We start from the raw sequence: 21,640 nt of genomic DNA, 5'->3' as shown, positions 1-21,640 counted from the left end.
CGTTTTTGAGTTTGTGTGTGCACATAGCCTCACAGTTGATCGTAGAATATCTAGAAGGGAAGAAATTTCACAAACTGACTTGTTGCAACAATGGCATCTTATTACAGGATCTCGTTAGAATTCAGTGAGTTCTTTAGAACAACCCATTCTTCCACAAATGTTTGTAAAGGCAGACTGCATTGCTATGTGCTTGATTTTATACACCTATGGCTAGTGTTGGACTGGAGTACCTTGGGCCCACCAGAGAAAATATTTCTTGGGGCTCACCCTTCAGCTATATAGAAATAATGCGACCACTCTTGATTGTGTAGTAAAAAGCGTGTAGTGGAACATCTGGCCCAGAACGCCATGATGACTTCTTTCAGCCACGATTCGCCTGCGCAGAATTTGCAACACAAACATCTTTGGCTCCTTGCTTTTCTAGCACCCTCACCACATACTACAAAAATTCACAATTTTTAGTGCCCAAGATGTAAATAATGCCACCTCTTGGTGCCCCACACTGTAATAGTATTCCCCGTTAGGCAACAAACAGTAATAGTGCTCCTCTTTGTGCCCCACACAGTAATAGTGCCCCCAAATAGTAATAGTGCCCCCTTCAGGCCTCATACAGTAATAGTGCCCCTTTGTACTCCCTTCAAAGGAAAGCCTCCATATGTGCTTCCACACAGTGGTAATTTCTCCTTTTTGCCCCCTTATCGGTCCTTTTTGTGTACTCATATAATAGGTCCCTTTGGTGCCCCTATTTAATAGTTAAGACCTCTTTGTGCCCCCATATTGTGGTTAGGTCCCCCTTTGTGCCCCCATATAGTAGTTAGCACCCCTTTGGTTCCTATATAGTAGTGAGGTCCCCTTTGTGCCCTTACATAGTAGTTAGGTCCCCTTTGTGCCCCTATAAAGTATGTAGCACCCCTTTGTGCCCCTATATAGTAGTTAAGCCCCCTTTGTACAAATATATAGTAGTTAGGCTCCCTTTGCGACCCTATATACTAGTTAGCCCCCTTTGTACACCTATATAGTAGTTAGTCCTCCTTTGTGCACCTATATAGTAGTTCGGACCCCTTTGTGCTTCTATATGGCAGTTAGGACCCCCTTGTAGCACCCCTTTAGAAGTTAGGCCCCCTTTGTGCCGCCAATATAGTTGTTAGGGCCCCTTTGTGCCGCCGATATAGTTGTTAGGCCCCCTTGAAGTTACGTCATCGCATCACCTGTGCTAGGACACCGATGTTCTCTATTTCTCTGCTTGGTGAATGGGCCCACAGGAGGATCCTCCGTTCCTTTGGTGGGCCAGTCCGACGCTGCCTATGGCAATGGGACTAAATGAAACACCTGAATTAAATGATTAAGAGGTGTGTCCCAATACTTGTTTGTTTTTTTTTTATCACGTCTTGGTATCTCCCCTGCCAGGTAAGTATGTGTCCTAATACATTGTGTCCTAATACATTTTGTCCATATAATTTATATCATATGAAACACAAAAGTTTGAACAGCACATTCCAGCAAAATGAAACAAAACATGTACACAGGTGCAAGAATGCCTGTGACTGCAAAGTTATGCTGCACACAAGAAAATTGTGACAGCACACTGCGAACACCAATGCCACCTAAACCTCTAAATATAAATAAATATGCATTACTGCTGCAACTACTTACAATAGTGGGGTTCTTAGCGCACATTTTGATCAAATTGTGTGAGCCCACCTACCACGACAAGGCCACCTCTATAAGGTGGGTTCCTAACGCGGCTCATACACCCAGAACTGGGAATAATCGTGCATTTATCTGGGATGGTAGGAACCAGCATTAAACTAATTAAAATCACATTGCTGGAATGTGCTTTTCAAACTTTTGTTTTTCTTATTTATTGCATATATGTGGGGTTAGTGATGGCCTCCATTTTTTTTATCTTAAACTCCTCCCATTTTGCCCTGGGTGATTTTAATTAGTTTAATGCTGGTTCCAACCATCCCCAGATATATGTACGTTTAGTTCCAGTTCTGGGTGTATGAGCAACGTTACGGACCGACCTTATAGAGAGCACCTTGTCGTGGCAGTTGGGCTCACACAATTTGATCAAAATGTGCGCTAATAACCTCACTATTGTAAGTATACTCAGCAGCAATGTATATTTATTTATATTTAGAGGTGTTGGTGGCTTTGGTGTTCACAGTGTGCCGTCACCATTTTCTTGTGTGCTATATATATATATATATATATATATATATATATATATACACTACCGTTCAAAAGTTTGGGGTCACCCAGACAATTTTGTGTTTTCCATGAAAACTCACACTTATATTTATCAAATGAGTTGCAAAATGACTAGAAAATATAGTCAAGACAAGACATTGACAAGGTTAGAAATAATGATTTTTATTTCAAATAATAATTTTTTCCTTCAAACTTTGCTTTCTTCAAAGAATGCTCCATTTGCAGCAATTACAGCATTGCAGACCTTTGGCATTCTAGCTGTTAATTTGCTGAGGTAATGGGGAGAAATTTCACCCCATGCTTCCAGAAGCCCCTCCCACAAGTTGGATTGGCTTGATGGGCACTTCTTGCGTACCATACGGTCAAGCTGCTCCCACAACAGCTCTATGGGGTTGAGATCTGGTGACTGCGCTGGCCACTCCATTACAGATAGAATACCAGCTGCCTGCTTCTTCCCTAAATAGTTCTTGCATAATTTGGAGGTGTGCTTTGGGTCATTGTCCTGTTGTACGATGAAATTGGCTCCAATCAAGCGCTGTCCATAGGGTATGGCATGGCGTTGCAAAATGGAGTGATAGCCTTCCTTATTCAAAATCCCTTTTACCTTGTACAAATCTCCCACTTTACCAGCACCAAAGCAACCCCAGACCATCACATTACCTCCACCATGCTTGACAGATGGCGTCAGGCACTCTTCCAGCATCTTTTCAGTTGTTCTGCGTCTCACAAATGTTCTTCTGTGTGACCCAAACACCTCGAACTTCGATTCGACTGTCGATAACACTTTTTTCCAATCTTCCTCTGTCCAATGTCTGTGTGCTTTTGCCCATATTAATCTTTTCCTTTTATTAGCCAGTCTCAGATATGGCTTTTTCTTTGCCACTCTGCCCTGAAGGCCAGCATCCCGGAGTCGCCTCTTCACTGTAGACGTTGACACTGGCGTTTTGCGGGTACTATTTAATGAAGCTGCCAGTTGAGGACCTGTGAGGCGTCTATTTATCAAACTAGAGACTGTAATGTACTTGTCTTGTTGCTCAGTTGTGCAGCGGGGCCTCCCACTTCTCTTTCTACTCTGGTTAGAGCCTGTTTGTGCTGTCCTCTGAAGGGAGTAGTACACACCGTTGTAGGAAAACTTCAGATTCTTGGCAATTTCTCGGATGGAATAGCCTTAATTTCTAAGAACAAGAATAGACTGTCGAGTTTCAGGCTGGGTTCACACAACCTATTTTCAGACGTAAACGAGGCGTATTATGCCTCGTTTTACGTCTGAAAATAGGGCTACAATACGTCGGCAAACATCTGCCCATTCATTTGAATGGGTTTGCCGACGTACTGTGCAGACGACCTGTCATTTACGCGTAAAAATACAGCCTCTTTAAAAGAAGTGCAGGACACTTCTTTGGACGTTTTTGGAGCTGTTTTCTCATAGACTCCAATGAAAACAGCTCCAAAAGCGGACGTAAAAAATGCTGCGAAAAACGCGAGTTGCTCAAAAACCGTCTGAAAATCAGGGGCTGTTTTCCCTTGAAAACAGCTCTGTATTTTCAGACGTTTTTGGTCACTACGTGTGCACATACCCTCACATGAAAGCTCCCTTTTTCTAGCCATTTTGAGAGTTTAAGGGTATGTTCACACGGCCTATTTACGGATGTAATTGGGGCGTTTTTGCCCCGAATTACGTCCGAAAATAGCGCCTCAATAGCGCTGACAAACATCTGCCCATTGAAAGCAATGGGCAGACGTTTGTCTGTTCACACGAGGCGTATATTTACGCGCCGCTGTCAAATGACGGCGCGTATATAGACGCCCGCGTCAAAGAAGTGACCTGTCACTTCTTTGGCCGTAATTGGAGCCGTTATTCATTGACTCCAATGAATAGCAGCGCCAATTACGTCCGTAATGGACGCGGCGTTCAAGCGCCTGCAAATTACGGGGATGTTTTCAGGCTGAAACATCCCCGTAATTTCAGCCGTAAGGGACGCCCTCGTGTGAACATACCCTAATGGAACCCACAAATGTAATGCTCCAGATTCTTAACTAGCTCAAAGGAAGGTCAGTTTTATAGCTCCTCTAAACAGCAAAACTGTTTACAGCGGTGCTAACATAATTGCACAAGGGTTTTCAAGTGTTTTCTAATCATCCATTAGCCTTCTAACACAGTTAGCAAACACAATGTACCATTAGATATTGCAATAAAAACCAGACGTTTGCAGCTAGAATAGTCATTTAGCACATTAACAATGTATAGAGTGTATTTCTGATTAATTTAATGTTATCTTCATTGAAAAAAACTGTGCTTTTCTTGCAAAAATAAGGACATTTTTAAGTGACCCTAAACTTTATATACTTTAAATATATATATAGTATGTTAGAAAAGATCAAGTATAACTTGAATTAATTTATATAAATCCCTGCTCCCTCTGGGTTTGTGAGTGCAGGGGTTGGTACCACTCCTTGATTGACAGCTCTCTGTATGCACACCTATACAAGGAGGGCTGTCAATCCCACTGGACTCACAAACCACGGGGCTTTGGTGGATGCCTGTTTCTATACAATTACACATCGATGTCTCTGATATTACAGCTGACTTTGGGGACACACAGCAATCGGGCACATGCAATCTGAAAAGTTATTTGTTTAAAATAGACAACCTCTTTCAATTGTATCATTGCAGCAAAACACAGAAAACCAGAATTACATAAGAGATGTATCCTTTTTTGTAATCTACTGAATTTACATGCAATTTAAATTTACACCTAATTAAATGAATTGCTTGCTTTGCTGTGTGATGGTCGGTTCATTTTTGCAGTTTTGTCAGTTATGAACAGGAACAGTCACAACATTACCAAACCATAGATGAATTCTGTAAGGATGTGAGCCTGAGGTGTGTTGTGAAAGATACACATGTTCTGAGGCCAAGGTTTTTCAGGAAGATAGAAAAAAATAAAGGCAAATAAACTCAGCAGGAACACAGACAGAAAACCGTTGTTTCACATGACACTTTGACATGACTGGGAACATTAACCACATATTAACATATAATTCTATGAACTGAAGACAGAGGTAAATTAAAGGGGAACTACAGTCATAAAAATGGATATATTTTCCACAGAAATTATTTAGGCTAGATTCACACGGCATGAAAATACTGCAGTTTTCGCGTAGCATTTTCGCAGCAAGATACTCACGCTTTAAGTGATGATACAGAACAGAATATGCATGCTATGTTTTTTAAAAAATGCTCTGATTTTCGTCCGGAAATGATTTAGCAGCATATGGCAGAGATTTTATTTAAATCTTATCCACATGGCTCGAACTGAAATACGGTGCGGATTTTTGGCTTTTTGGCACGGAAATTCTGTACAGAAAATCTGCAGCATTTCCATTCCATGTGTATCCAACCTTATAGTATGAGTACCAAGCATCCTGAGGCTCTCCCCACCATGGTGGTACAAATTTACTTGGGTAAAAACAAAAATGTGGTTAAATGCCAAATCAAAATGATATTCTGTTAAAGAATAACAAACTGTATAACTGTTTAGCAATAACCCTGAATATACCAATGGTCCTAGTGACTGATAGATTAAACCAAAGAAGAAAAAACGGTCACGACCATATAATTGAAAAAATACAAAAAATCCTTTATTAATATCAATTTAAACAAATGCAAACAGACAACATTAGACACAATAAAATAGTATAACCCTCACAGGATAAAAAATGGAATCGGACCAATAACGCAGCAGGACAACCAGATAGTAAACCGATCAGAAGATCCCCCAAAATGCTAAAGTGCATAAAGCATAAATGCTCTTTAGCATTTTGGGGGATCTTCTGACCGGTTTACTATCTGGTTGTCCTGCTGCGTTATTGGTCCGATTCCATTTTTTATCCTGTAAGGGTTATGCTATTTTATTGTGTCTAATGTTGTCTGTTTGCATTTGTCTAAACTGTATAACTGTTGAAAGGAAGACATAAAAATACACTGCGCACATAGTGCATTATCCCAAAGGATTTGAGGAGGTAGGGTTAGTGGTGCTTGAGTTGTGCTCACCTGATGATGTTGTGCTCCTAGCGTACAGGAAGCCCAGGCTAATTAACCCATTTAACTTCACATGCTTCAGGTTGCAGTGCGGTAACCAGTGCAGCCCATATTTACTGCAGCGGCTAGATGGAGGTACTTACGGTAAAGTCAACAGTATAATCAGTCTGAGGCGCCGGGGCACCGGAGCCCCTCTGATCCTTTCCAGCATGCAGCTTCTGCCTGACACATGTGGGCGCTCCTCTTACTCAGCATACCCCGCAACCTAACCTGAACCTTCAGCTGGGATGCGGGGGGACACTATGCAGCCAATAGAATCACAGGTTGTCACCTGTCGACCAATCGGAAACGCACCCTTTCCCATCAAGTCAGAGTGACAGCGTGGGCACATAAACAAGACCACATTTTATTCATGAGATATCGTCAATTTGAATGATCGAGCGAGGATCACAACAAATGAACGTCAAAGAGGAACAGCGACAAAGAGGGATTATCTTTTTGCTTAGAATTTACTTTAATTGTATAACTGTGTCACACTATCATATTTTGTCATATAGCAAAGTATTCTATGATTAAATCGTACTTCTATAACAAAGTAGTATTATCCGTCATGAAATGTTATGCTGCCTCCACAAAATGTATTTTGTCACAAAATGCTATCTGTACTGTAAATGAGAATATTATGACTTCTGTATATTGGATGGACCCTAACTCCTTAGCAAAGTGACCCAAATTACAGTAAACATACCATCAGGGGCGGATTACAATGAGGGCAATATGGGCAAGTGCCCGGGGCCCGAGGCTGGAAGGGGGCCCAGTTCGCCCCGGTTCTCCCTTACCGGCTGTTAAAATTACAGCCGGTTCAGAGAACCGGAGTGAAGCGGGACCGCTCACCCAACCAGTGGCTATACACTACACAATAAAAAAGTTACTATAGTAACGGGAGCCGCGGTCGTTACTATAGTAACGGGAGCCGCGGCCCGTTACTATAGTAACTACAGTACTTACCTTCCTGTTTCCGGTGCACAGCGCATGACGTCACCACCATCCTGAGTCAGGATATCCGTCGCGGCTGAAGAGCAGGGTAAGTTTGATACCCCTTCTGCTTGAAGCTGATGGCTTGGGGTCCAACTCCCAGGACCCCCGCCAATCACCTGTTTTGAAGGGGGACTCAGCGCTCGTACGAGAGCTGGTGCTTCCCCTTCATTCGAGTCACTCGCTCACACTGAATCCGTGTGGGCGATTCACAGTGTGAGCGAGTAAGTGAAATGAAGGGGAAGCACCAGCTCTCGTACGAGTGCTGTAGCCCCTTCAAAACAGGTGATTGGGGGGTCCCGGGAGACGGACCCCAAGCCATCAGCTATTGATGGCCTATCCTGAGGATAGGCCATCAATGTTTAGGGACTGGACAATCCATTTAAGCCTACGATGTTGCAGGCTAAAATAGGGCCCATGAGACATGATCACAGATTGTGTGATGCTGTCTGCTGGGCCCTGTATCTAAGCCAATCACATGGTAGGCTTAGATACAAGGCCCATGTGTGATCCTGTCTGCTGGGCCCTGTATCTAAGCATCTTACATAAGCACATGGTAGGCTTAGATACATGGCCCATGTGTGATCCTGTCTGATGGGCCCTGTATATAAGCCTACCACACGTGTTACTAATCGTTTTTTGTGCGTTTTCTTACAGGTTCGGTCATTGGACTACGTCGGATTCCAGGACTATTTAGATGACAGCGTTTTTATTATCAATAAAATGGATAATGAGGGTTGTCTGGCTGGTTTTTATTTCAATAAAAAAAAATTTCTATGTCTTTGTTTGTTTTTTAAACTTTATTACTACCGCCTTAGTAATGGACGCCGGCTGATTGACAGCGTCCATTACTAAGGCTAGGCTTAGTGTTAGCCGGTACAGAGGCTAACACTAACCCCCATTATTACCCCGGTACCCACCGCCACCAGGGGTGCTGGGAAGATCCGGGTACGATCCAGTACCTGACCATCGGTAGTGAAGGTCGGGCAATGGGGCGGCCGCAAGCTGGTATTATTGGGCTGGGAAAAGCCAAAAACTGTGGCCCTTCCCGCCTGGTAATGTTAACCTGCTGCTGCTGGCTGGTTATCAAAAATGGGGGGGACCCCGCCAGATACAACAGCAGCAGCAGCCTAGCATTACCAGGGGGGAAGGGTCACTGTTTTTGGCCTTTCCCAGGCTGATATTACCAGCCTGTGGCTGACCCGGTACCTGACCATCACTACAGATGGTCGGGTACCGGTTCGTACCCGGCTCTTCCCAGTACCACTGGTGGCGGTGGGTACCGGGGTAATGGGGGTTAGTGTTAGCCTCTCTGCCTGCTAACATTAAGCCTCGCCTTAGTAATGGATGTTGTCAATCAGCCAGCAGCTATTAATAAGGCAGTAAAAGTAAAGTTTAAAAAAATACAAGGACATAGAAAAAATATTTTATTGAAATAAAAAAAAAAAAACACAACCCTCATTAACCATTTTATTGAGAATAAAAAAACGCTGTCATTGAAGTAGTCCTCGAATCCGACGTAGTCCAACAACCGAACCTGTAAAATAACACAAACACACAAAAATAATTACTAACACATAAAAAAGCAAAACAATTCTTATACTTACCTTTTCTGGCTCCAGCGCTGGAACCGCAATGTCAACGAGCTGGTCCCTATATATAATCCCATCATGCGTGATACTGTCTGTTGAGCTACTGTATCTAATCCTATCATGTGTGATACTGTGCTGAGCCACTGTATCTAATCCTATCCATAGTTTGTAGGGTCGTAGTGCTATAGATATGCTGTCTCCTACACATACACACACACACATACTCACACACACATTCAGGGGCATAGTGTGTAGTGCTATTATATTCAGGAGTACAGTGTATAATACGATTATATTCAGGGGCGCAGTGTATAGTACTATTATATTCAGTAGCGTAGTGTATAGTAATATTATATTCAGGAGTACAGTGTATAGTACTATTCTATTCAGTAGTACAGTGTATAGTAATATTATATTCAGGAGCACAGTGTATAGTACTATTATATTCAGGGGCGCAGTGTATAGTACTATTATATTCAGGAGAACAGTGTATAGTACTATAATATTCATTGTATGATACTATTATAGTTAGAAGCATAGAGTGTGGCATCATGAGAATTTTATCTTCGTTTACAGGTGCGGAAATGTTGGAAAAGTGAGGAGCCGAAGACATCTGAGCTGCAAATTGCAGAAATGGGCCGTGCCCGGGAGAAGTCATCATAGAGGTTTGGACCGGATGGAGAAGAAAAGAGAAAAAGAATGAAAAAGAATCTGAGGCGTCACCGGTGAGTCACTCAATATAAATGTTTATTCTACCTGTGACTGATCAGTACTGTAGTCACTGTATGATCTGCAGCAAGATGACGGATGGTAGCATTCTTTTTGTTAAACAGCAACTCCCAGCATATCCTAACCATTTTTCAGGCTATACAGGGAGCTGTCATTTTATGATGTACAAATTTATATGGCAGGGGTTTAACTGAATTTGGAAATGATCTCTGTACTGTACTGTATTTGTTCTGGTGCTGTATATATGTACTGAGCTTGATTCTGGTGCTGTGTGTGTGTGTGTGTGTGTGTATATATATATATATATGTACTGAGCTTGGTTCTGGTGCTGTATATATATATACTGAGCTTGGTTCTGGAGTTATATATATGTACTGAGCTTGGTTCTGGCGTTGTATATATGTACTGAGCTTGCTTCTAGTGCTGTATATATGTACTGAGCTTGGTTCTGGTGCTGTATTTATGTACTGAGCTTGATTCTGGTGCTGTGTGTGTGTGTGTGTGTGTGTATATATATATATATATATATATATATATATATGTACTGAGCTTGGTTCTGGTGCTGTATATATATATATACTGAGCTTGGTTCTGGAGTTATATATATGTACTGAGCTTGGTTCTGGGGCTGTATATATGTGCTGAGCTTGGTTCTAGTGCTGTATATATTTACCTTCTCTTAAGGTAAGATTATATGTTAAATCTACTTTCACCTTAAGAGAAGGTAAATATATACAGTAAAAACTAAATCCAAAAACCATGGAGGAATCTCCGTTTTTTCCAATTCACCCATTATATGGTACTTTACATGGTGCCAATAAAAACTATAACTCCTCCCGCAAAAAAATAATCCTTCACACACCACTCCATTGATGTAAAAATAAAAAAGTTATAAAGCTCCTGACCACTTCAGTGTCTCAAAGTATTCTGCTTTCTTTCTTCCATATGGCTCATTCTGCTTTTACAGCTAAATTAAAACCGTGCCAGGTCTGTGGCCGCCTAAACAGAAATCGACAAATATATACGGCACAGCGTCTTCGGAGTTCGCGGGGGGGGGGCCCAGACCTGAAAAAGTGCCCGGGGCCCATGGTACCCTTAATCCGCCCCTGCGTACCATCTAAAATAAATATATTATTTTAATGGGAAAAACAGTATAGTCTTCTGTGCCATTAAACAAAATGAAAAATAACAGTATTCTGGCAGGAATCTGATGGATCAATTAGAAGCCAATGGGATCAGTTTTCAAATAAGAGATATCAAAACAGAAGCCATGATGCTTTTTATTTTAGCTTTATTCCACAATGTCTTATACTCTTTCACATCTAAAGTATTCAGAATTCAATTTCTAGTATTTCCAATATATCCATAACACTGGACACACGTAATATTCGCAACACATCAATGAATGACTGGGTTTTACAATCTAATTTCCCTATCTCAGATGCCTCACACACAAAAGGACCACTTTATAGGAAGATAATTAACAAAGTAGTTCTTGAATTGTGGGTGGAAACCATGGTACTTCTAGGGAAATACGTAAACACGGCAAAACATACAAACTTCATTCAGATATCGGCTCTAAACTGGAACATCAGCACACTAGACATCAGGCATTTGAAGGATATGTACACCTTTGAACCCAACATTTTTTTTATTACATCAATGTTTTAAGTGATTCAAAACAACTTTTAAATTGACTTTATTAAAAAAGTATTTACTTTTTAAGATTGTGGAAGAAAGACGTTTCAGACATCAATATAGGAAAGGGTTCTTTACAGTTAGAGTAGTAAAACTGTGGAAATCCCTACCCCAAGAGGTAGTAATGGCAGATACTATGTCAGTATTTAAAAAAATGAAGGCTAGGTGCTTATTTATTGACGAATGTCATTGAGGGTTATAATTAATCAATGAATGACATGTAAATGATTGAGAAAGGTTGAACTTGATGGACCTGTGTCTTTTTTAAACCTATGCAACTATATAAAAATACAGCTTTCTTTGTACCCTGTATACATAGAATCTGTATTGTTCCGTCAAAGCCGATTCCGTCAGGTCAGTTGTACTGATGACTTGGCTGAAAGTTGGTCCTGTGTGTCTCTGACGAATAACGATTAATCTAATTTGATGAAATTATGTATAGAATTATAATAGTTCAGACTTTTATAGACCCAGTGATACCAATTATGTCTTATTTTTCATTGTTTACATTACTTTAGGGGGAAAATTAGGATTTTTTTTTAATAGTAATAGTTATTTTTTTCAATATTATTAATAATTAAAATATTATTTATTTAATGTTTAATGATTTTTGTAACCTTACTAGGAGACCTGAACATATGTATTGCAGTGTATTATGCTATTTGCAGTTTCCTATCAGGGCTGCTATGATAACCCATCAGCACCCTGCGATCACATCCTGGGTTGGTTGATGGGGTGACTGTCTAACGACTTAGACTCTCCAGTCATTATTGACCGCGTCATAAAAGTGTTTAAACATTCAGGATCGGACTTATAGCTGATCCTGGCCTTTAGATCATGGTGTCAGCTGTAATATACAGCTGACACCCGCAGCGTATCGAGCAGGCTCAGCCCGTGAGCCTGATTCATACTTCCCCCTCCAATTTCAGTAAGGGGTTAGGGTGTGTTCACATCAGCATTCGGTTTCCGTTGATGGGTTCCGTCAGACCTTTTCGTCAGAAGAACCCATCAATGGAAAGGCAAACGAAAACCACAGCTTCCGTTTGCTGTACCATTGATTTCAATGGTAATGCTTCCATTGCTAATGGTTTCCGTTTGTCTCCATTCAGTAAGGTTTCCGTTTTTTAGACAGAATCAATAGCGCAGTTGACTTCACATCAACGGAATCCTAACTCTGATGTGAACAGCCCCTTAAACAGAAGAGGACTACTACTAGTTGTGCCAAATGCCATTTGTTAGAGGGGTTTTCTCACTAAATACATTTATCAACTATCCGCCGTATACGACCGCTGTACTGTACTGAGCAGGGACTCCATGTGCCTCCGTACAGCCTCCGTGCTCAGGACATGGAAATACAGAAAAGCTTACAGTCTATTATCACATTTTAATATACAGTGTGACAGATAATAATAAACTCCAATTAGATGACAGTAAATAATACATACTATATGCCTTACATTCTCAAGTACCATATTTGCCTCTGCCCCATGTCATAAATGGTATTTTGTGTCGTCCAGCTCTAATGCAATGATGGGAGTACAGCATGAACACAATGATGTGGCATGCAGGCATTTCTAACTTTGGTTTTGCTGTAGTTTCTTGCTAGTTCTTTACATATCCACTCGGCACGTCCTAAGCTTCCACCTGCATTTTCAGGATGTTTTTCTTTAGAGACCATAACATGTCGGTCCTGCTCATTGTTCTATCTCGTATGAAATTTTACTCTGACTTATATTCATTGATAAAAAAAAGTTAATCATGTTATGTCATTCTTCTGGCAAACAACAGCTGCACAGGAAGAGGAAAGCTGTTAGCCATCTTTCGATGATGAACTTTGCTTATATCATGGAGGAGTTTAAGCAGTCCACGTCTATATGCAAATATATCCGACAGGAAAAGACATCACAGGAAGAGTACTGGGTCGAACAATAGTGTGAACTGCATTCCGCATCATAGTTGTACAACATCTGTTTTAAGTGACTTCTAATTAATGGTTAAATTTCACACACACGGTGGCTTGCTTTACACTATATATATATATATATATATATATATATATATATATATATATATATAAAAAAGTTACTCCACCTCTCTACCTACACATAAAAGCAACTAAAAGAGTTCACTAAGCTGTTCCATATTTCCTATTTACTTTCTCGCTCATGTTACTTCTCCGACCGCCTGGGACTATTCCCTTCGGAGAATTGGCTGCACTTACATGGTTGCTCTCCACCGGATTGGGGGTAGCTTTCGGCTGATCTTATGGCTGGGCAGTGGTGTAGTATAAGTGCACCCCACTGAAAAAATCCATGTACCTTTGCATATATATGACTGGAATAATAGTAAGGCTGGGTTCACACGACCTATTTTCAGACGTAAACGAGGCGTATTATTGTGCAGACGACCTGTAATTTACGCGTAAATTGACGACGCGTAAATTGACTGCCTCGGCAAAGAAGTGCAGGGCACTTCTTTGCAACGTAATTTGAGCTGTTCTTCATTGAACTCAATGAAGAGCAGCTCAAGATATACGAGCGTCACAGACGCCTCGTATATTACGAGGAGGAGCATTTACGGCTGAAACGACGCAGCTGTTTTCTTCTGAAAACAGGCTGTCATTTCAGCCGTAAATGCCTGCTATCGTGTGAACATACTCTCACACTCAATAACAATATTAAAGTAGTATTACCTAATCACGTAATATCAAGAACTATACACTGCATGATGAATTGATGCCAGGATGAAATATGGAACGTTGTTATCTGGGGACCACAAGGTCCCAATAGTTGTTGTTGGTGATAATACTTTGATCAACAATGACCACCAATGAGTACAATAAGTCAATCATGTACGGTACATGGAGGTTTAAGAATATGACATCAATAATTCACATAGGTGTTAGATGAGTGGAAAACTGTCAGTGTCCAAGAGTACTGTGGGGGTTAATGCAAAAAGCAAGTTTTCAATGGATATCAAAAACGGAAGAACTCATATAAACAGTAGGAAACATTCATTGACTGTGAACCTGTTGCACTGAATGGCCTCAGAAATGTGAAGCCCCTGACGGGGAAGGCCATTGTAAACACAGATGTTATGAATGGCAGCTCTGTGTGGATCAGTCCATAAAGTGAGAAGAAAGGATTCTGCTAGGTTTTGTTATTCTAGTGTCCAGCTGCTAATTTGCATATGGAAATGAGCCAAGATAATTATTTCTCATTTAGAACAATGAAGAATGAGGTAATGAACTTTCAGGTGTTTATCAAAACGTTACCCAAAAAAGCAAAGCAAAGCAAAGCACGATAGGCTAACATGTGTTTGTTTTTTCATGCCCTATTTAAGTAGTGGTATTAATTTACACATATCGAAGACATAAGAGATCAAAGAAATACATGACGATTCTTTGCTTACTCACCATGCGCTTCATGTAACTGTTTTTCATGTCCTCTACTGTGGTGTAATGACTAAATAAATCAGTGAATAGCCTCCATTGTATGCTAGAATCAGCAGAGTATTGAGTCGATACTTGGCAAAAGACATAATAAGAATGAATTATCATTGTGTCCATAGTCGTTTTGACGGAATCAATAGCGCAGTCGACTGCGCTATTGGTTCCGTCATGAACAACGGAACCCTGTCACTACGGTGACAGACGGAAACCATTAGCTAGGTCTACGTCACCACTGATATCAATGGTGAGGGAAATGTAAGCTTAGGTTTCCGTTTGCCTTTCCGTTGAGGGGTTAACCAGACGGAAACCTCCGATGGAACCCCTCAACGGAAGGGAAACGGTGCAGTGAACAGACCTTTATTATTATATGGTTGTGTTCAGACAGCACCGGTATCTTCGGGTGCTCGAGATAGGGTCCCAACCCAGATGTAGGTCAAGAATTGTAATCTGCACACTTTGATTGTGTTCAAAAATAATCCTTTTATTTGTTTATATCTCAGGATAAGAGCGGTCAGCCGCCATATACAGTTGATAGCAGCGCTACTACCAGCAAAAATTCACGCAGATCGAGTCCCCAGTACGGCTCAGTGCCTGATGAAGGTCTCACGACCGAAACGTTGACGTTGCACGCAAAGCCTCTGGCATTTATCCTGAGATATAAACAAATAAAAAGATTATTTTTTAACACAATCAAGGTGTGCAGATTACAATTCTAGGCCTTTATTATTGTACCTACCTTCATCCTACAACTTTAGGATTTCTTTGTTTGCAAAATTCCAAATACTTTACTGAATGTACAAAAAATATTTTCTAATTACCGACAATACCAGGGGTTGTATATGCATATTGTTTTGCAGCAATATATTATATTGAAATGCACAATGTATTTTTTCTTCATAGCACTTCCCCTATAAGTTCTGTAACATAATATAAATTCATATTCCATATTTTAATATAGAAAAGGATCACTCATATAGTAGAATGTCGTAAAATGTAGATTTCATATCATGAAATAAAATAATTATTTCAAACTGTGACTCCATTTAAGTAAAGATGACTTTTCGAAATGTTCGATATGCAAAATTTGATGGACACTTTGTTTTCTCTGCCAGACTTCTGCAGGAGCTTATAATAGATTTATACTTTTCCTTTTTTTTTTATGCACTTCTGGTTTTGGTTTAAAAATATAGACGCAAAATACTGACCAAATCTTTACTATGTGACAGTGGCCTTAGTTCAATATCGCACAAGCCTCAGGGTATGTGCACACACAAAATAAAAAACGTCTGAAAGACGTTTTTATTCAAAGTTGCATTCTTCAGAGCGTTTTTAACGGCCGTTTTTGGAGCTGTTTTTCTATGGAGTCTATGAAAACGGCACCAAAAACGGCTGAAGAAGCAACATGCAGTTTTTTTTTGCGACCGTTTTTTATGCGGCCGTTTTGAAAAACGGTTGCATAAAAACTCCCCGTTGGAACACAACGCTGTTTTTCCCATTGAAATTGATGGGCAGATGTTTGGAGGCGTTCTGCTTCCGATTCCTTAGTGGCCGATTCCTGTTTACGGCCCGAAAAATGGCCGAAAATAGCCCTGTATTATTGCTGCAAATACTGGTCCAACCGCTCCTCTGATGGCCAGAACTAACAGCATCAGAGATCCCCATGATGCAGATAATTCAGGTAATTAGACCCGCGATCAGACTGGGATGTGCGGCTGTAGCATGGGCACAAAAATAAGCTCGTATAATGCTCATGTGAAACCCACCCTAGGATTGTTTGATTAAGTACATAGTTACATAGTTACATAGTTACATAGTTAGTACGGCTGAAAAAAGACACATGTCCATCAAGTTCAACCAAGGGAAGGGAAAAGGGAAGGAAAAATTTCTACACATAGGAGCTAATATTTTTTTGTTCTAGGAAATTATCTAACCCTTTTTTAAAGCCATCTACTGTCCCTGCTGTGACCAGCTCCTGCGGTAGACTATTCCATAGATTCACAGTTCTCACTGTAAAGAAGCCTTGTCGCCTCTGCAGCGTGAACCTTTTTTTCTCCAGACGGAGGGAGTGCCCCCTTGTTTTTTGAGGGGGTTTTACAAGGAACAGGATTTGACCATATTTTTTGTATGTGCCATTAATATATTTATATAAGTTAATCATGTCCCCCCTTAGTCGTCTTTTTTCAAGGCTAAATAGGTTTAATTCTTTCAATCTTTCCTCATAACTTAAATTCTCCATGCCCCTAATTAGCTTCGTTGCTCTTCTTTGTATTTTTTCCAACTCCAGGGCATCCTTTCTATGAACTGGAGCCCAGAACTGGACTGCATATTCTAGATGAGGCCTCACTAATGCTTTGTAAAGTGGCAATATTACATCCCTGTCCCGCGAGTCCATGCCTCTTTTAATACACGACAATATCCTGCTGGCCTTTGAAGCAGCTGATTGACACTGCATGCTGTTATTGAGTTTATGATTTACAAGTACACCCAGATCCTTCTCAACAAGTGAATCCGCCAGTGTAGCTCCCCCTAGGACATATGATGCATGCAGGTTGTTGGTACCCAGATGCATAACTTTACATTTATCTACATTAAACTTCATCTGCCAAGTGGACGCCCAAACACTTAGTTTGTTTAAATCTGCCTGTAATTCATGAACATCTTCCATAGTCTGAACTATATTGCATAGCTTGGTGTCATCTGCAAAAATAGAAATAGTGCTATTAATCCCATCCTCTATATCATTAATAAATAAGTTGAATAGTAGGGGTCCCAGCACTGAACCCTGGGGTACACCACTTATAACCGGTGACCATTCAGAGTAGGAATCATTGACCACAACTCTCTGGATACGGTCCTTGAGCCAATTCTCAATCCAATTACAAACTATATTTTCTAAACCTATAGTCCGTAATTTACCCATTAGGCGTCTATGGGGGACAGTGTCAAATGCCTTTGCAAAGTCCAAAAACACTAAATCCACAGCGGCCCCTCTGTCTAGACTTCTGCTCACCTCTTCATAAAAACAGATTAGGTTAGTTTGACAACTTCTGTCCTTAGTAAAACCGTGCTGGCTGTCACTTATAATGCTATTTATTGTCACATAATCCTGTATATAGTCCCTCAATAGCCCCTCAAACATTTTCCCCACGATGGATGTTAAGCTTACTGGTCTATAATTACCCGGGGAAGACCTAGAGCCCTTTTTGAAAATAGGCACCACATTTGCCCTGCGCCAGTCCCTTGGCACTATACCAGTCACTAGAGATTCTCTGAATATTATGAAAAGGGGGACAGAAATAACTGGACTAAGCTCTTTAAGAACTCTAGGGTGTAACCCATCTGGTCCCGGGGCCTTGTGCACATTTATTTTATTTAATTTAGCTTGGACCATCTCTACATTCATCCAATTCAGTATATCAACTGATATATTAACAGCACTGGCACCGGCTACATCAGCTGCTCCTTCTTCAGTTGTATATACAGAGCTAAAGAACCCATTTAGTAACTCTGCCTTCTCTTGATCCCCTGTGATCAACTCCCCATTACCATTATCTAGGGGTCCCACATGTTCAGACCTGGGCTTTTTTGAATTTATATGCTTGAAGAATTTTTTGGGATTTTTTTTACTATCCTTGGCCACCTGCCTTTCATTTTGTATTTTTGCTAATTTTATTACATTTTTACAGATTTTATTAAGCTCCTTATATTTTACAAAGGCTACAGCTGTACCCTCAGATTTGTATTTTTTAAATGCCCTTTTTTTGTCATGTATTGCCCCTTTCACAGAATGTGTAAGCCATGTGGGGTTTAATTTGAGTCGTTTATACTTGTTACCTGTAGGAATAAATTTTGCACTATAATAACTCAAAGTAGATTTGAAAATCTCCCATTTATCATTTGTTCCATTATTTGACATTAGTTCTTCCCAGTCTATATCCTGAATTGCAGCCCTCATCCTGGGGAAATTGGCTTTCTTAAAATTAAATGTTTTTGCCCTCCCAGCCTGTGTTTGTTTTTTACAGTATAGGTAAAATGTAACTATATTATGATCACTGTTACCGAGGTTTTCACGAACATTGACATTCCCAACAAGATCTGCATTATTAGAAATGACCAGATCCAACAGAGCTTCACCTCTAGTCGGGTCTTCCACAAACTGGCCCATAAAATTTTCCTGCAACAGGTTGAGGAAATGTCTCCCCTTTGCAGTTGAAGCCGAACCATGACACCAATTAATATCCCGGAAATTAAAATCTCCCATTATCACTACAGAACCCGCCTGTGCAGCCCGCTCCATCTGTTTATATAGCTGAACTTCCATCTCCTCAGTTATATTGGGGGGTCTATAGATTACACCAAAAGTAATTTTTTCAGTGATTACCTCCCTTTCTAGTTCCACCCACAAGGTTTCATTCTCCTCACAGTATTCACCCACTATTGTCTCTTTCACACTCGCCTTCATATCACTTCTCACATACAGACATACACCACCACCTTTCCTATTTGTCCTGTCTTTCCGAAAAAGTGTAAAACCCTGTAGATTTACAGCCCAGTCATGTGAAGAGTCCAGCCATGTTTCAGCAACACCAACTATATCTATATTTTCTTCCAGTATCAAGGCCTCCAGCTCCCCCATTTTGCTTGCTAGACTTCTGGCATTTGTGAACATACACTTTAACTTGCCTGTCAGTTTTTCACTTTTATTATCAGAAATGTGATTTGACATTAATCGGGCCTTTTTATTTACACTGATGTTTTGTAACGAAAGGATCTCCTTATCCTGTTGTAGAAGTAACCTGATAGTCTTCCTTTTCTCACTGGAGGTTTAGTTACTTGGAGTTTACAATCAGTTTATCCTTGTTCTAATGGAGATCAGCTCTTTAAAGAGACTCTGTCACCACATTATAAGTGCCCTATCTCCTACATAAGGAGATGGGCGCTGTAATGTAGGTGACAGCAGTGTTTTTTATTTAGAAAAACGATCTATTTTTACCACGTTAGGAGCGATTTTAGCTTTATGCTAATTACTTTCTTAATGCCCAATGGCGTGCCGGGATTGTGAATAGACATCCCGTCCTGGCTGGAAGGAATGTCTATTCATTATCTAAACACTTCAGTAACGTTTATGTGTCAGTATAGGACAGCACATAGTGAATAACGCAGTGTCACTATGCGTTGACTAAATGAATGGAGAGAAGTGCATGACGCTGATTGGTCAGCGTCATACACTCACTTGGTCTAAAGTAAAAACATGCCCACTTGGGCATTAAGAAACTAATTAGCATAAAGCTAAAATCGCTCCTAACGTGGTAAATTTAGATAGTTTTTCTAAATAAAAAGCACTGCTGTCACCTACATTATAGCGCCCATCTCCTTATGTAGGGCACTTATAATGTGGTGACAGAGCCTCTTTAAGTATTGACTAAAGATGGCCGTACACTTAAGATAGCTGTTGCACAAATGGCCATTTGGCCAACAGATATTCCTGACTCTACCATAAACATGCACAATGTTTTTTCAGTGGGCTGAGCCCTCAGTGATTTATTTATTTTTAGAGGCAGAGCCCATCTCTGACAAGGTCTTATCTCCCACGTGAACAAAGTATTGGGCATGTAGAAATGCAACATTCCCGATCCCTCTTCTCCCCGACATCTGTCATAGGGATACACTTTAGATAAACAACCTATCCCACTGAAATCAGTTAGTTGGGCTGACATTCATCAGGGGCGTATCTAGGGGTGGCAGGCGGGGCATGTGCACCAGGCACAACTACGAGGCAAGGTAGGGGGGAGCACCGACGCTCTGGCCGTGGCTCCCACTAGAAGCGGAATCCCCGACCAGAGCATTGCCGACGTTCTAGCCGGGATTCCGCTCCTGAAGAAGCTCCTGATGTCACTATCCTTATATGGAATGTGACGTCAGGGGCTCCTCCAGGAGAGGAATCAATGGCCAGAGCGTTGCCGACGCTCTGGCTGTGGATTCCGCTCCTAGAGGTAGCCCCTGACATCACTGTCCATATATGGACACTGACGTCAGGGGCTCCTCCAGGAGAGGAGTCTCCGACCAAAGGGTTGACAACGCTCTGGCTGGGTATTCACTCCTAGAGGAAGCCAAATGGCGCTACCTAGAGGGAGGAGGGTGCAGCGCTATCTACAAGGGGGTGTCTGGCACTATCTACCCAGGGGGTGAGTGTGGCAATATCTACAGGGGTGCTGTGTGGCTTTATCTACAAGGGGGGTGTGGCACTATCTACAAAGGGGTGTGTTTGGCACTATCGACAATGGGGGGTATGGCACTATCTACTAGGGGGTGTGCCACTATCTACAGGGGGGTGTATGGAACTATCTACAGGGGGGGTGTATGGCAGTGTCTACATGGGGTGTGTGTGGCACTATCTACAACAGGGGGTGTTGCACTATCTACTGGGGATGAGTGTGGCAACATCTACAGGGGGGCTGTGTGGCACTGTCTACAACAGAGGGTGTTGCACTATCTGCTGGGGGTGAGTATGGCAATATCTACAGGGGGGTGTGTGGCAGTGTTTACAAGGATGGCTGTGTGGCAGTATCTACAAGGGGGGGTGGCAGTGTCTGCAAGAGTGTGCTGTGTGACAATATCTACTACACGGCGCTGTGTGGTACTATCTACAAGGGGGCTGTGTATCACTATCTACAAGTGGGGGTGGCACTATCTACAAGAGGGGCTGTGTGGCAGTATCTACAAGGGTGGGTGTGGTGCTATCTACAAGAGGAGGCTGTTTATTATGTCACCATATAGTCCCACTAGCCTCAGTTATACAATCTGTTTAACTGTCAGGCACACAGACCTCTTTCATTTATTTTCTTTCAATTTATCATTATGTGAACTATTTAATATAAA

Source organism: Rhinoderma darwinii, chromosome 1 (genome assembly GCF_050947455.1).
Source record: "Rhinoderma darwinii isolate aRhiDar2 chromosome 1, aRhiDar2.hap1, whole genome shotgun sequence".
In the NCBI taxonomy this organism is placed as follows: Eukaryota; Metazoa; Chordata; class Amphibia; order Anura; family Rhinodermatidae; genus Rhinoderma; species Rhinoderma darwinii.
The sequence above is the reverse complement of the archived record's forward strand: the minus strand, read 5'-3'. Positions refer to the sequence as shown.